Below are 18007 nucleotides of genomic sequence, written 5' to 3'. Positions count from 1 at the left end.
TATATTATATAGGTAGATATCTCTCTATATATATCTATCTATATGTATATATATGTATATTTATGTAGCCAGGCCAGTGTTCTTTAGGTGTAAAAGGCAGACCCACCTTCATACATAGAATTTAGGAAATTCAACAAGGATGACATTAAAAAAACACTGAACAAAACCAACCAACAAGCAAAAACTACTGGCTGGATTCTGCCAGCCAGAAGATTAATCAAAATGTGCCTGATAAATACAAAAACAATATGGAGGGGGGGAAGCGAATTCTGAATTTGTTACGATATAAAATTATGACAATCATGAAAAATCTAAGAAAGGAGATGACAGAAAGTTCAAGACAAGTTTATTCCTCTACCATGACAGTCAACCAATAGTTTTGTATAAGTTTTAAACTTGCAGTTAAAAATTGTAAAATTTCAACCTTTTAAAACATTTTTATTAGAGTAAGTGATGTGTATTTGGAAATAATATCTCTTTATTGAAAAGCATTTATGTAAGTTCTAGCACTTTATTTCCAATTGTTTCTTTTTTTGCTCTTAAATTAAAAAAATAATTTCATATTCCTATTAAATTAGCTTATAGGATATGATTCCATTTTTGCAAAATAATTATTTAAAGCATTTTTATCTATCTATATTTAACTACTTGTGAATTAAGCCACATAGGTCTCCTCAGATAACAACTTCTCAAGCATACAGCTCCAACTGTATGCATCCTTATTTATGATCTTCCATCTATACAGATGTAAATGATGGCTTAAATTAAATTTAACTGAAGTTGATGATGACTATTTCTAGCTTGGGAAATTTGGAATGGTATTTTTACTTTTTATTTATTTATTTTATTATTGCTTGACCTTTTATTTTTATCATATTTTTTTTTCTTTTGTAAAATTCACACTGGTAAGGAAGCAGAAGAGTGTTTTAGCCACATTTCTAAAATGTACAAGGAATAAAATCTTTTATTTAGTTTGAACAAATAACCTTTGGTGACAAATTAAAATAATATTATTTAAGAGTTTATACATGTTCCCATAGAAGTCTTCCTTTAAGAAAACTCTGGCTGGGTATGGTGGCCAATGCCTGTAATCCCAGTGGCTCTGGAGGCTAATGAAGGAGAATCAGGAGTTCAAAGCCAGGCTCAGCAATTTAGCTAGGCACTAAGCAACTCAGTGAGATCCTGTCTCTAATAAAATATAAAACAGGGCTGGGAATGTGGCTCAGTTGTCTAGTTCCCCTGAGTTCAATCTCTAGTACCTACCCCTGCACCATAAAAATTAAAAATAGAGAAATAGTCATAAGTCATATTGCCTTGGTTTTAATCTCATTGCTCAACCTTCTCTTGGGTTACTTTTCTACCTCCCTGTTGTTAGGCCCAAGTTTAGTGCTAGTTCTCTTTTGCAAAACCTAGAATTTCACCAAATTTAATACTAAGTTCCCAACCCTTCTGCAGGCTCTTTTTAGAACTAAGCTCTTCTAGAGTACTGATTCTCACTTCTATAAGGATGACCTTATAATAGGCCCTGGTGACCTTGATGAGAAGAGTTTGGGAAGAAGGAATAAAAACCAAATTATTTCCACAGTAGAATTAAGTGGGAGGTGAAGAAGTAGAATGTTGTTATAGACAACTACATTTGAAACATTTGGCAGTTAACAGATTTTAATAAAAATGACTTTTTTTTTTCAACAAAGTTCAACAATTTATTTTGTTTAGTATTGTTTACACCTATGACACCATTCTTGCAGGCACCCTAGAAGCTTCTTTTACTGCCACAGTGACAGAAAGTGTTCTGTACAGTAGGGTTTGGGTTTCTTATGCATAAGGGAATAGTGGTTCATTGCTAATGTTGCAGTCAATCAACGTTTGGGGGCATAGTTGAGGTCTGAGGAGACTCTCATTATGAGTTTTAGGCTGAGCATCTGGGTTACCCACCCTTCATTAGTGAATGTCGTGGTGAAGCCCTTTCTCCACCTCTTTTATCAGCTCTGTGGAGAACCAGGAAGTATTGCAGGAGCACTTTTGTTTTTGTAGTACTGGTATCCAGGACTGTTAAAGTCATTTTTCATTTATGGAGTGATGATTCCATCCTCTATATTTAACTCCATGATCACCTTCACTTTAGCTGGAAGTTAGAATTTTTTTTGATCAATTTCTTCACCCTATCCTCTCTTGTGAGCTCCAGTGTCCTTCTCTAGCTGCTTTTTGAATCTATTCATTTTAATTTTCTGCCATCTTTCCAAAATCAAGTTGGTTAAAATCAACTTGTTGTTTCTGACATATTCTTAAAAATAGACAAACTGCATGTGCGCACACACACCAAATAACAGAACCTTGTTTTTCCTTTCAAAAAGTCATTTTTATTAAAATATGTTAACTGCCAAATGTTTCAAATGGAGTTGTCTATAACAACATTCTACTTCTTCACCTCCCACTTAATTCTACTGTGGAAATAATTTGGTTTTTACTCCTTCTTCCCAAACTCTTCTCATCAAGGTCACCAGTGCCCGTTATGTAACAATCTGATAGCAAGTGTTTTTAAGCCTCAGCTTATTTGTCCACTAAACAACATTCACTGCTGGCAAATATTTCCTCAGTCAGAAACAACCCCTTTCTAACTCTGTCACACTACATCCTTCTCATTTTGTTTCCTTTCCACTCTACTTCTCAGTCTTCTATTCCTGCACTTCTTGCTCTATTCCATTTAGAAACATTGCAGATTTTCAAGGCTTGTTCTGAGTCTCTCACTCTACATTTTCTTCCTAATGGATATCATCCATATCTATGATCAAAGTGTTTTCTAGGAACTTCCACATTTAACCTGGGGTCTAGGCTTATTCCTCTGGATGTCCCGCCCATATCTCTATCTTTCTACTTAAACTTCTAGTTGAATATTTCAAAGATAACATCAAGTTCAACTTGTCTAAAAATTTACCTAAGTTCCCTTTCAAACCTGTACCCACTGTTTTGAAAAAGGAACTTTTGGAATACTGTTTCCATTAATTGTTGGAATACTATTTCCATTAATTGCCTGGATAAAATGAAGTTTTCAGAGAGACCTCTTTGGAACAGCCACCTAACCCAAGTGCTATTGTTGCACATATACACAAACTTCTATTTCTATTAGTTGGTCTTGTCATGGTTCATAATTATATATTTATTTGATTATAATTGATACATTTGTGATTTGATTAATGCTAATCTTACTTTTAACATATGGGTATGAGTGTAAATATATGTTTATATATACATATATATGATTTTATGCATGTATATATGTGTATATATATTCACATACATATTATATCAGTCAGTTTTCCATTGCAATGACAAATACCTGAGAAAAACAACTTAGAAGAGGCAAGATTTATTTTGGCTTATAATTTCAGAGGTTTGAGTCCATGGTCATCTAGCTGTATTGCTCTGGGCCTGAGGTAAGACAAAACACCATGACAGAATGGTATGGCAGAGGATGGCTGATCAGCTCATGGCAGCCAGGAATGAGAGAGAGAGGGAGAGGGAGGGGGCGAGGGATGTAGGGAGGGGGAGAGGGAGAGGGAGGGAGAGGGAGGGGGAGACGGAGATGGGGAGGGAGGGGAGAAGAAATCAGGGGCAAGAAATAGTCCCAAGGGCATGCCTCCATGACCTACTTCCTCCAATGGTGCCCCACTTACCTATACTTTCTACCTCCTCTCAGTATTATATTCAAATTAGTAATGTATCAAATGGATTAACCCACTGAAAAGGAAATCAGTGATCTAAAAACTCCACCTCTGGATATTGCTGCTTGTGGAAAAAGGCTTCAACACATTACGAATCTAAACCATAACATATGTAGAATATTTATTTTATAAATAAACATAATTAGTTTAATTATATGTTGTTTATTGGATTTATGCTTCCTATAAAGATTGCAAGCTCCATTGAACCCCCATGGCTTTGCAGAGTGTAGTGTGCTCACAATAAATATTTTGAAATAATGTATTTTTTGAATTAATGAATAAATGGTAGAGCATTCTTTTTAACATTCAGCCTTTAAACTTTGCTATCATTTTATCCCTTCAGCCATACATCATAGATTTAGCTGTTCTCAAGCAACTTTGAAATAAATCTTATTTCTTAGTTGTCTTTTTTCTTCTAATTTCTGCTGCTACCATGCTGGTTCAGGTCCTAATTACCAAATGTTTAATCAAATTCAAAATTCAAAATTTGGTTCCTATGCCTCTTAATACTAATGTTAGATTAAACATACAAGAATTGCACTTTGTACCTTCTATGTTCCTTGTTCTCATAGAATGGTTTGCACAGCATTGTACCATAGATCCCACATTTCTCCTTCTGGTTTGCAGCCCTTTCCACCCTGCCACCATCATAGTAGGAGTTACATAATACTCCACACTAATGAGATACACCCCAAAGTCAAGGCCAGTCAAAAAGTTACCTCCTGTGCAATGGTCCCTGATTACTCTGCCAAACATATTATCTTCCTCATATGACAGGGTCCCTAGTGTTTATATTTATGCACAATATATTAATTCTGACTTTTAATTAAATACATGTATAATTTTTCAAAAGAATATGTGGTGTGTGTGTGTGTGTTCTTGGCAATTTGATTTTACACTTATCCACAATAAGAGCAATACCTTCTACTTTATTTCTGAATGCTTACAATTACAATAGGTGCCAAAACATTTCTTTTGTTGTAGGTTTTAGGACTAGAAGAATGCCAGGATATGAGTAAAGGTCCGTGAATGATAATAATGATGTACTTTTAAAAATTATCATTGTTATTGGTAGCAATAAAACTATTTATAGCAAGTGTTCAGTTCTTTATACTGTTCCAAATGACTTCCTAGTTAATGATTTCATCAGATCTCATCGGGACTAACTCAACACTAACAATAGGAGAACTGAAAACTATTCTTTTAATTTGTAGAAATAAGGTTAAAGCCTATATTTTTTTGGTACTTAAGTCAGAAACAAAGGTTTATGTATTTTTTGTGTCATATTCAAAAATGTAAAGTTTTAAATATACATAATAGCAGCTTCTAAATGTTTGGAAGCTAATGAACATGTCCAGATGTACTGGAAGATTACATTGATGTTTATACTGATTTCAAGATTCAAAACTCACCTTCAATCTCCAAACAACCTTTAAATTTGAGTGTTCCAGTAAGGAAAGGGGTGGGGGGAAGAGAAAGAAAGAAATTATTTTCCCTGACTTTTAGACCAGTATCATAAAATTAAATAGCTCTAATAAAAAAATGTTTTAAGACTGCATGAAAATGAATTATTTTTGCTCAAATCAAACCAGTTCAAGAAAATTTGCCCCCTTTTATGTTAACCTCATTAATTTCATGATCTTTGGATGGCATGCAGCATCCCAACTGTGCAGATTAGTTTGTACCTTTGAAACCCCCAGCATCATATATCTCTGAAGATTAAAATAAAAAATACAATATAAAACTCTGAACTTGTGTAATTAAAATGCAGGCATTTGTTCAAATAGCTCATGCATGTGAGCTATAAATAACCATTTGAAATTCTTTTAAAAAATAAAATAGGTACAACGTAGAGAAATGATTAAGCACTTCTTTTTTAGTGGTGGCTGCTCCTAAAAGATTGGGGAAGAAGACTGGTTGCTGTGAGGTAGCTGGTCAGGCATGTGTGCATCCCTTTTCCCATGACTCTGATATTAGTACAGAATAAGAACCCTCTCAAGATCCAGGATTAGTCAATATCAATTAATGCCCTTGCATTTCTTAAACAAAAACGGGTTATTCCTGCTGCATCATTTTGACACAGCAGTGATTGTTAGATACTTAACTGCTTACCCACTGAGTTGTCCCAGCTTGACAATATTATACCTTGTAACCCTTCATCTGTAAGAGTTCATTCCAGATCCATGAGACGCTTCCTATCTTTATGTACATAGTAGCTTTCCTATTTTTTTTCTTCGAAATTCAACACTAAACAATGGTTATTCAAGTGATAGCTCTAATTGAGCAATTTTATTTGTAGTTTCAAAACATGCTTGCCAGAAAGTGGTTCTATTGAAAGAGTGGTACCAGACTACTACTTAGGACATATCAAATTATAAGACAGCTTTTTCTTTTCATTTCTGGAATGGGTTTAGATTTTTTTTTTTCACCATATGTTGGATGTAAAACTAGGGACCAAGAAATGTAAACATCATTCATGATTTGAGGCTTAAAACATTTTGAGGGCACTCTGATTTATTTTGCTAGAAAAATAATTTCTGTTTACAGAGAATAAGCCTTCCTGGACTTATTCCCCTATGATGTTTTTTGCACTCCTTGAATGATTACAGAAATGAGCAAATAGGTTTGGTATGTATGGAATAATGACGTAAGGGTTCAACCTCTAAGCCATGGATTCAGATGCTGTGTGTATCAAAGTCAGATAATTCTCTGCCATCAATTATATTGCTAGAATCTTGATTTTCTCTCTCAGAAATGAATCCTATGATGAGAATTTCCTGATTTGTATGAAAAGCTTGATTTGAGGGGCTATGGGATTTTTTTCTAAGATAGATAAATTATCAAATTATGTTTGTAGATATGTGCATTGATAATCTAGTACAGTGATCCCATGAAGAATAAATACAATTTCTCTTGCAAATGTAGGGAACTATTTCATTGATTTTTATTTTTTAACTTCCACATAAACAGGAGATGGAAAAAAAGAACTTAAGGCATAGACTTGGCATCATGCTGCAATGTCTTTATATGTTAGAAGGTATTAAATATTTTCCCTCACAGTAAAAATTACTTTTTCATGATTCAGCAAAATGTCACATTGCTTAATAAAATGAAAACATATACACATCATTAAGTTTGGAAAACATTAATTAAATACTGAATGGGTTCAGATAATTACTTTTTTTATTTTTTAAAAAACAATTATTTGTGGCAGTTGTATGGTATGCAGAGATTGCAAATACTAAGTCAGGCCCGTGGATCTTGTTTGTTGGGCCTTTGTGGTCTTGACCCAAAGAATTTTCTATCATTTAAAAAATTCCTTGTCAGCCTTTTACAATTTCCCTACATATCCCAGTGGGATTGATTCCAGGATTACCAGCAGATAACAAAATCCAAAAGATGCTCAAGTTCCTTATATAGAGGCATATAAAATTAGCACCTAACACATGCACATCTTTCTTTATACTTTAAATCCCTTTTAGATTACTTATAATACCTATTACAATTCAAATACTGTGTAAATAGTTATCTTACTATATTGTTTAGGGAATAGTGCAAGAAAAATTCTGGACATGTTCAGGACAGATCCATCTGTTTCCTGCATATTTTCTGACTGGATCTGGCAATGTGAAACCTGTGGACGTGGAGAGCAAACTGCATAAATCTAGATTTTTAACTACTCTTGAAAAAAAAACACCTATCAGACTGTCCATACGCCCACTTTCTTACCTTGAAACAGGAGGCAGGAGCAGTGTGGCCACTGCTCCTCTGCTTCTGCAGGTCTCCTCTCCCACCAACTGTCTTGAGTTCAGGTTCTTCAAATTTCCTGATCTACCAGGCCTCTGAGGTCACCTGTGCATAGGACCCAAGTGTTTCCTTTTTTTTTTTTTATGATGTTCCTTGTATGTTTGTTTGTTACCTGTAATAATAGTTTGAATAGCTTTAAAATGATGGAAGGTGATTGACATGTTCTATGTGGCCAGTCATGGAGAAAAAACACCTGGCATAAAGTGTATTCAGTATGGACTTCAGAAAGAACCTGCAGGAGATTGTAGGGCCTTGCAGTAGAGCTGGACCCTAGTGGGCACGAAGCCCACAGTCAGGAGGTACGGCAGCAGCTGAACATGGGCAAACTTGCTCTTGAAAATCCCTTTGAGGTTGCCATGTTGGAAACTAATATATATATATATATATATATATATATATATATATATATATCCCCCTTTTTAGTTGAATAACATATAAAGTGATTAAAATGAATTTATAAATTACCTGTACTACATCTTTAAAAATTGGATGAATCGGAACTGCATCAAGTTGATCACCTGTGGGAAGTGAACCAACAGAGGAAAAGGGCAAAATCTCAATTTCCCTCTTGTGGTCACTCTGAGCCTATGCTCAGTGACAAGAGAAATGCTCATAGTCCTTTATTCTCTCTCTCTCCTCTCATTCTCACCCTCCTTTTCTAAGTGACTTGACTTGAAATTGAGTAAATTTGGGTTTGTACCTGTGGTGTAAATACACTGATTCACACTACAGGATTACCAGAAACTCACTTCGATTACTTTACTAAGATGTTAGAACATGAGAAGAAAAAAGGGAAGAGTGGGATCTGATTTCTGATGAGAACCATTCACAGAGAGAGAAAAAAATTAAAGCATTCAAGATCTTTGTTAGGCCTCCTCTGTGAGTGAGGTATTCTGATATATGTTTAGAAAGAATAGACATAAAATGTGATCATCTTAAGCTGTGTTTTTAAAGGTTCAGACTTTTATCCCTAGAAGTTTAAGAAAAATTGGAAATTTTCAACTGTTTTATTGTGGCATCTGCAGGCATTTAAAAGAGAAAATCTATTTAAACATAAAAGAGAGCAAGAAGGAAGTAATCTCATAATAAAATAGGGTCTTTAAAATACAGTAAGCTGTTTTCACAAGTCACTCCTGCCTCCTACTTTTTGGCTGTGAAACATCTTCAAGGAACCATCAAATTAAATGTGAAAGTAGGTCACATGCATTTGAAAAAGTGGATCAATTCTACAAGACAAGTGAAGGTTAAGAGCCATGTCATTAGTACTGAGGAAGAGAAGCAAGCCAAAGGAGAGTGGTTGAACCTTGGAGGTTGAGGGAAGAATTTAGGGTTTCAGAACTAAAATAGGTGCTCCCCAACATTTGTTTCCTGACTGAAAAATCACAGAAATGAATGGGGGTAGCTTCATCTGGGAAGGCTTCCAAGAAGTTGCAAGAATCTGGGCTGGCCTTAGCAATTAATTAGCCATTTGTCCTGGTGAACAGTCCAAGGAGGAAATCCTGGTTCCAAGTAAGGATGATAACAAGATCACAGGTGTGACAAAGTTCAAAGTATTAGAAGAAAGAAAGGTGCCTGGCGAAGGTTCATGTCCCTCTTCTCTTTCATTGATTCCAAATGTCAGAGATCTAATGAATAAAGTGAAAGCAAAACCTAGCAACTCTCTCATTATATGCTGAGCAGAACTACAACCATGGGCACATATTATTCAGATAAAATAACTGGAAACATCTGTGCTGTCTAAACTGTTTCACAATTATGGATTTGCTTCATAGTTATATTCACATATATCATTGCATATAAAAAAGAAAAGAAAAACCATATTAATTGGTATTTGTGTGTTGGGATGAGCTGTATTACCAGCCAAGGATTCATGTATGGAGTGTTGGTGCTGAGAAAAAAAAAATATAGGAGAGAAGGATTCTGGCACAGGATTATTGGTACTTATATATCAATATAGAAGAACTTCAAAATGAATTTTAGTCTTGTTGATTTTTGAAATCATGATGTGAGGACCTCTAAAATTAATGTTTCTTAAGAATTTTGTTTTTAATCATTACTGATCAATTTTTTAAAAATTTCTTCATTAATGTAGAGAAGAGAAAATAAAAAACATTTTGAAGTTACTAAATTAACCACATCCATGTTTCACATGATTTGCAAAGCCACATCCAGAGATTTGGGAAGCCATTGATAAGTGACTAAGACTGTCATGTATGTTATCACACCTATTTTGACTGGTAGCATTGTCATTGACAAGACAAGCAGACCTTTGTATTGGAAGTGACTTAATGACTTAATGACACAAATCTTGTTCATCTTTTTTCATCTTTCCAACCCTCCCTTGTCTAAGAACTCACTTTAGGTGCATACACTAGTGCTCAGTGATTTTTTTCCAATTCACTCCTGCAACCCCTCTAACTTATTCTCTGCCAGACAGTCAAGTAATTTTGTTTTAAATGCAAACCAGAACATGTCTCACCCTCATTTTATGTCATTCAAAGGCTTTCAAGATTCCTGGGATAAAGTTCAGGTCAATTGTCCTACTCTGAGAGACTTGATTCCTAACTCCTTTTGTCTATTAATCTCTTTTATTTCTAGGATTTATTAAAGGGTGGTACTTGAAAGATCACATCATAATCATCTCATTTTAAAACAACTGAATAAGCATTTTTCTATCTGAGCCCTGGTAATATTAATTTTAAGCAAGTTTCCTGGATAATTCTGATATGAACTAGAATTAGACAACGGCATAAACTGGGCATGGTGGTGCACACCTGTAATCCCAGTGGCTCAGGAGGCTAAGGCAGGAGGATTGCAAGTTTAAAGACAGCCTCAACAATTTACCAAGGCCCTAAGCAACTTAGCATGACCCCGTCTCAAATTAAAAAGAAAAAGTGGGTGACTAGGGATATGTCTCAGTGGTAAAACACCATGGGTTCATCCCTGTAAAACACCACCACCACCAACGACAACAACAGAGAAAAATAATGCAAAACTGCATAATTCTATATTGACCAGAATATTATTCTGTTCTTCAAATATATCAATTGATTTCTATTTCAGAATATTTTTAAAAGTTATTTCCTCTGTTTAGGATGTGTAATTTTTCTTACTGTTCCCAGATTCATTTCTAATTATGCTTCAGCCTCCAATGTGCATGCCACTCTCTCAGGGATACTTTCCCTTAGCTCCCAGACTAAATTATGTCTTCTTATGTATTCCCCTCACTTCTTGTACATGTTTCTCATAGCGCTTAGAATATTGGTGATTAAGTACTAATTTGTTTGTTTATATTGCCTTCTCCTCCACTAGACTGTGCTCCTGAAGGCTGCGTGGTTTATTTCCCTTCTTACCTGAGTCACTCTGCTTCATCACTCTGGGTTGTACTCCCACTGTGGCTAATGATGACCTTCATCCTTGCTCATGTCACACTATGGCTCACTTTTTTCTCTACTTCTCTCTGTCATGTACTAAAGTCTGAGTTTCTCTAGGAAGAAACCAACCACATTTTTTCCATTTGTCATGGAAAAGTACACACAGCATTAACCATTTTTAATGTGTAGTTCAGTAGTATAAATACATTTATAATGTTGTGCAACCATCACCACCATCTAATTCCATAGCTATTTTCATATTTTGAAAACTGAAACTCTCAACTCATTAAATAATAACTCCTCCTCCTTCCCTTCCTTCAGCCTCTGATCATGACAATTAATCTCTCAGTCCCCCTGGTTTTAGGTACTCTTAAGAACATCCTGTGAGTAGAACCATAGAGTACTATTTTTTATAACTGGTTTATTTTCCTTAGCCATTTTGTAACCATATATCAAAATTTCCTTTTGAAGGGTGATTGTATGTATATACTACATTTTATTTACCTATTAATCCTTTAATAGATCCTTGGGCTGCTTCTTCCTTCTGGGGATTGTTTGTATTGCTGCTATGCACATATCTCTTTGAGACACTTTTCAGATCTTTTGGATCCAGACCCTCAAAAGTAGAATTGCTGGATCATATGGCAATTTTGTTTTTAGATTTTTGAGGAAAAAGAATACTGTTTCCAACAGGAACTCTACCATTTTACATTTCCTCCAAGAGTTCACAAGTTCCAGTTTCTCTGCATTCTCACCAACTCTTGGCTTTTTCAAGTTTTTTAGAGTAGCCATCGTAATTGGTGTCTTGTCATAGTTTTGATTTCCATTCACTTAATGGTTAGTGACATTGAACACCTTTTCATATTCTTATACTCTTTTTATATATCTTCTTTGGAAAAGTGTTTATTCAAATTCTTTATTCATTTTAAAAATTATTTTAAAAATGTCATTGTCATTGAGTTTTAGAAGTTCTCTGTAATTTCTAAATATAAATGATTTAAAAGTACTTTATCTCATTCTGTGGGTTTCTTTTTTACTTTGTTGATATTGTAATTTGATGCACATAAAAAATTCTGTGGAGTACAGTTTGTTGGCTTTTCCTTTGTTGCCTGTGTCACCTCCAAGGAATCACAGCTAAATCCAATGTTGCATAGCTTTCTGGCTGTTTTCTTCTAAAAGTGATACTGTTTTTGACATTTAGGATTTTGATGCATTCTGAGTTAATTATTATATAGAATGACATGAAAGTATTCAATATCTTTCTTTTTTTATGGAAATCCAGTTTCCCATGGCAATTTATTTTAGGTGGTCCAGTTCTCATTAAATGGTCTTTACACCCTTGTGAAAAATAATTTTATCAGATTTATTTCTGGGATCTCTCTTCTATTCTTTGGTTTTTATGTCTGTCTTATTCCAGTTTCACATTTTTTTTTGGCTTACTGTAGCTTTGTAGTAAATTTTGAAATCAGTAAGTATGAGTTCTATAACTTTGTTCTTTTCCAGGAATACATTGATTATTTGAGGTCCTTTGAGGTTACATATGAATTTTAGGATAGGTTTTTCTACTTCTGCAAAATACGACATTGAGATTTGTGTAGGGATTAAATGGAATCAGTCAATCACTTTGGGCACTACTGACAACTTAACCATATTAGATCTTCCAATTATAAACATGGAGTATGTTTCCATTTATTGACGTCTTCTTTAATTTCAACAATACCTTATAATTTTGATTGTACAAAGCTTTCGTCTCTTTGGTTAATTTCTAAGTAGTTTGTTCTTTTGGATGCTATTGAAGATGGAATAATTCTTTTCCAAGTTTCTTATTGTTAGTGTATAAAAATGCACCTGATTTTTTAATGCTAGATTTGTATCTTACTAACTTTCATAATCCGCTTATTAGTTTAAATAGGTTTCTTTTTCCCCTTGTGGGTTACTAAGGGTTTTCTACATATAAGATCACATCATCTATTAACTGTGATAATTTTATTTTTTTTCTTTCCAGTTTGAATTTTTTTAAACTAGATTTATCTAATTGGTCTGGCAAAAGTGGTCATTGCCTTGTTACTGATCTAAGAAGAAAAATTTTCAGTGTTTCACCACTGAATATATTTTCTGTCGATTTTTCATGTCTGGCTTTTACTATGTTGATGTATTTTTCTTCTATTCTTAGTTTGAATGCTTTAATGATGAAAGGGTGTTGAAATTTTGTCCAATGCATTTATCATCCATTATCATCCAGACTCTGTTCACTTTTCCTCAGATTTTTCCCCTGGTTTTCTGTTTTTTTCTCAGACTTAATAAATACCATTTTTCTATCTTCAAGTTCACTGATCTTATTTATTCTGCCTGTTCAAATATGCAGATAAATTCATCTATTGAAATTTTCATTTCAGTTATTGTGTTTTTAGCTCTATAATTTCATTTTGGTTTATTTTTAGATTTTCTGCATTTTTATTGATATTTATATTTTGTTCATATATTGTTTTCTTGACTTTATCCATATACTCCTTTAGATTTTTGAAGGTCTTTAAGATAACTGTTTTAAACTCTTGGACTAATAGGTCTGTCAGCAGGCTTTTATCTAGGAAAGTTTCTGTTGTTTCAATTTTTTTCCTTTGGAATGGCCATACTTTTCTGTTTCTTTGTGTGTCTGGTGTTTTTTAAGCCTGAACATTTGAATCTACTAATGCAGTAACTCGAATTGAATTCTCCTTTCCCAGGGTCAACTGTTTCTATTATCTTTTTAATTCCTATTTTTTAAAAATTGTTTTATGTCAGATCTGCACAAATGATATCAACTTGAGATATAAACTCAAGGTCTTCTCAGTTTATTTTTCTGATACTGCATCTTTTCCTGGGTATGTAATCACTTTCTAACTTTCCTTGTTTATGCAGCTGCTGATGACTACCCTCCCTTTTAATGTCTGATCCCAAAAGGAAAAAAAGAGGAAAGTTAGTGGTAGGAGGAATATGAACAAGGTCCAAACCTTTAAATTCACTGGAAATCATTTTGGTCTGATAGCAAGGAGCTTGCAATGAAGACAGGCACTGCCGCCAACAATGGCTACTAATCCCTTGTCTGTACCTTGATAATCAGAAGTGGCAGTGATCTGAATTCAGATCCCCAACATTGAAGGACAGGCTTCTTTAACATACCCTGTGTCCTGCAAACTATGTGCAGCCTGCCCCAGGAAGAAGGGCACAGCTTCCTGCCACTGCACTAGATGGGAAATAGTAGTTTCTATTGTGTTGAGAGCTAAAGTTGACTGAAATGAACTGCATTTTACTATACAAACCTTTCCCCAGAAGTTGAAAGCCTTCAACGGACCCCATAGTTCTTTATCCTCTCTGAATCCTCTCTTGAGACCATCATCATTTTCAACTGTTACTCTACCATCTACAGAAGTAACTACAACCTGTAGGTCCATTAATAAACACTTAATAAATGAATGGCTATCATCTTTTTATGATTGTTATATTTTTAGGTACCATATCACAATTTCAGAATTTCCAAAGCTTTTAATATTCTAAATTTAATTTCTTTAATTTGTTTTTAATTTGTAAAGGCTTTTAATATTCTTCTAAATTAAAAAAAGTTGTTCATTCTCTTTACTTACAGGTTTCACTGAAATTTCATTGATAATATGTCTATTTTAAGCTATCTTATAAATAATTTGTAAAGAAGAAAACAAAGAAAAAACTTTTGATCTTGAGATAGACATAGATTTCTTAGATCCTCATAAAAGAAAAACAATGATTGATAAATTGGACCTCATCAAAAAGAACACATCATTCTATAAATGACACTTTTAAAATAATTAAAAGACATAGATTTGGAGAGAATATTTGAAATCTCTTAATTGAAAAATAATTTCAATCCAGCTTACATTGCTTTTACAAGGCAATAATAAAAAAAATTATCAATTAAAATCAGAACTGAAATCAATGAAATTGAAACAAAAAAATTAAAAAATTGACAGAACAATAGGTTGGTTCTTTGAAAAAATAAATATAATTGAAAGATCCTTAGCCATGCTAATAAAGAGAAGGAGAGACAAAACTCAAATTCTAACATAAATGATGAAAAAGGAAATATCACAACAGACACTATAGAAATACAGAAGATAATTAGAAATTATTTTGAACACTTGTATTCCAATAAAATAGAAAATATTTAAGGCATCAACAAATTTCTAGAGTCATATAATTTGCGCAAATTGAATCAGGATGATATACGCAATTTAAACAGATCAATTTCAAGTGACAAAATAGGAAGACTCCATCAAAAGTCTATCAACCAAAAAAAGCCCAGAACCAGATGGCTACACAATCGAGTTCTACAAGAACTTTAGAGAAGAACTAATACCAGTACTCTTCAATTTATTTTAGGAAATAGAAAAAAAAAAAAAAAAGGAGCACTTCCAAACTCATTCTTTGAGGCCAATATCACCCTGATTCCAAAACCAAGCAAAGACAGATCAAAAAAAGAAAACTTTAGACCAATATCTCTAATGAACATAGATGCTAAAATTCTGGCAAATCGATTACAAAAATATATCAAAAAGATTGTGCACCACGATCAAGTGGGATTCATCCCAGGATGCAAGTTTGGTTTAACATATGGAAATCAATAATTGTAATTGATCACATCAATAGACTTAAAGATAAGAATCATATGATCATCTCAATATACACAGAAAAAGCATTTGACAAAATACAGCACCCCTTTATGTTCAAAACACTAGAAAAATTTGGGATAACAGGAACATATCTCAACACCATAAAGGCTATCTATGCTAAGCCCCAGGCCAACATCATTCTAAATGGAGAAAAATTGAAGGCATTTCCTCTAAAATCTGGAACAAGATATGAATGCCCTCTTTCACCACTTCTATTTAGCATAGTTCTGGAAACACTGGCCAGAGCAATTAGACAGATGAAAGAAATTAAAGGGATACATATAGGAAAAGAATACAAATTGGCCCTATTTGCTGATGATATGATTTTATACCTAGAAGACCCTAAAAGTTCCACTAGAAAACTTCTAGAACTAATAAATGAATTCAGCAAAGTAGCAGGATACAAAATTAACACTTATATATCAAAGGCATTTCTGTATGTCAGTGATAAATCCTCAGAAATGGAAATGAGAAAAACTACCCCATTAAAAAAATAGGTGGGAATCAATTTAACAAAAGAGATGAAAGATCTAGATAATTAAAATTACAGAAGCCTAAATAAAGAAGTCAAAGAAAACCTTAGAAGATGGAAAGGTCTACCTTGCTGTGGATAGGCAGAATTAATATTATCAAAATGACCATACCGCTAAAAGCACTATACAGATTTAATGAAATTCTGATTAAAATTACAATGACATTTCTTATAGAGATAGAAAAAGCAATTATTAAAATCAGGTTGCAAAATAAGAGACCCAGAATACCTAAAGTAATCCTTAGCAGGAAGAGTGAAGCAGGGGGCATCACTATACCAGACCATAAACTATACTACAGAGCAATAGTAACAAAAACAACATGGTATTGGCACCAAAACAGACTGGCAGACCAATGGTACAGAATAGAGGACACAGAGACTAACCCACAAAATTATAATTATCTTATCTTAGACAAAGGTGCCAAAAGTATGCATTGGAGAAAAGATAGCATCTTCAACAAATAGTGCTGGTAAAACTGGAAATCCATATGTAACAAAATGAAATTAAACCCTTATCTCACACCATGCACAAAACTCAATCAAAATGGATCAATGACTTAGGAATAAAACCAGAGACCCTGCATCTAATAGAAGAAAAAATAACCCCTAATCTCTATCATGTGGGATTAGGCCCCAACTTCCTTAATAAGACTGCTTTGGTGCACAAATTAAAATCAAGAATCAATAAATGGGATGGACTCAAACTAAAAAATTTCTTCTCAGCAAAAGAAACCATCTGTGAGGTGAATAGAGAGCCTACATCTTGGTAACAAATCTTTACACCTCACACATCAGATTGAGCACTAATTTCTATGGTATATAAAGAGCTCAAAAAGTTAAACACCAAAGAAACAAATAACCCAATCAGTAAATGGGCCAAGGACCTGAACAGACACTTCTCAGAAGATGGTATACAGTCAATCAACAAATATATGAAAAAAATGTTCATCATCTCTAGCAATTAGAGAAATGCAAATCAAAATCACTATAAAGATTTCATTTCACTCCAGTCAGAATGGAAGCTATTACAAAGACAAACAACAATAAGTGTTGATGAAGATGTGGGAAAAGGTACACTCATACATTGCTGGTGGGACTGCAAATTGGTGCAGCCAATATGGAAAGCAGTATGGAGATTCCTTGGAAAATTGGAAATGAAACCACCATTTGACCCAGCTATCCCTCTCCAAAGGACTTAAAAACAGCATACTACAGGGACATGGCTACATCAATGTTTATAGCAGCACAATTCACAATAGCTAAACTGTGGAACCAACCTAGATGCCCTTCAGTAGATGAATGGATTAAAAAAATGTGGAATATGTACACAATGGAATAATACTCAGCATTAAAAGAGAATAAAATCATGGCATTTGCAGGTAAATGGATGGAGTTAGAGAAGATAATGCTATGTGAAGTTAGCCAATCCCAAAAAACCAAATGCTAAATGTTTTCTTTGATATAAGCAGGCTGATTAATAGTGGGATAGAGAGAGGGAGCATGGGAGGAATAGACGAACTCTAGATAGTGCAGAGGGGTTGAAGGGAAAGGGGGAGCATGGGGTTCGAAATGATGGTGGAATGTGATGATCATTACTATCCAAAGTACATGTATGAAGACACAAATTGGTGTGAGTATACTGTGTATACAACCAGAGATATGAAAAATTCATTGTATTATCATGAGCAATTAATAAAAAAATTGTCCTCTATATATGTAATAAGAGTTGCAGTGCATTCAGCTCTCATGTATAAATAAAAAAAAGAAAAGAGAACTAAGGATAAAAGAGAAGAAAAATAAATGGAATGGGAGACAGAAAAAATTATCAACCCAATTTTAAACAATGAGCAAAATATTTAAATAGACACTTCACTAAAGAGAATATAAGAA

Source organism: Marmota flaviventris, chromosome 10, assembly GCF_047511675.1.
Source record: "Marmota flaviventris isolate mMarFla1 chromosome 10, mMarFla1.hap1, whole genome shotgun sequence".
NCBI classification, from domain to species: Eukaryota; Metazoa; Chordata; class Mammalia; order Rodentia; family Sciuridae; genus Marmota; species Marmota flaviventris.
This window is presented reverse-complemented; position numbering follows the sequence as displayed.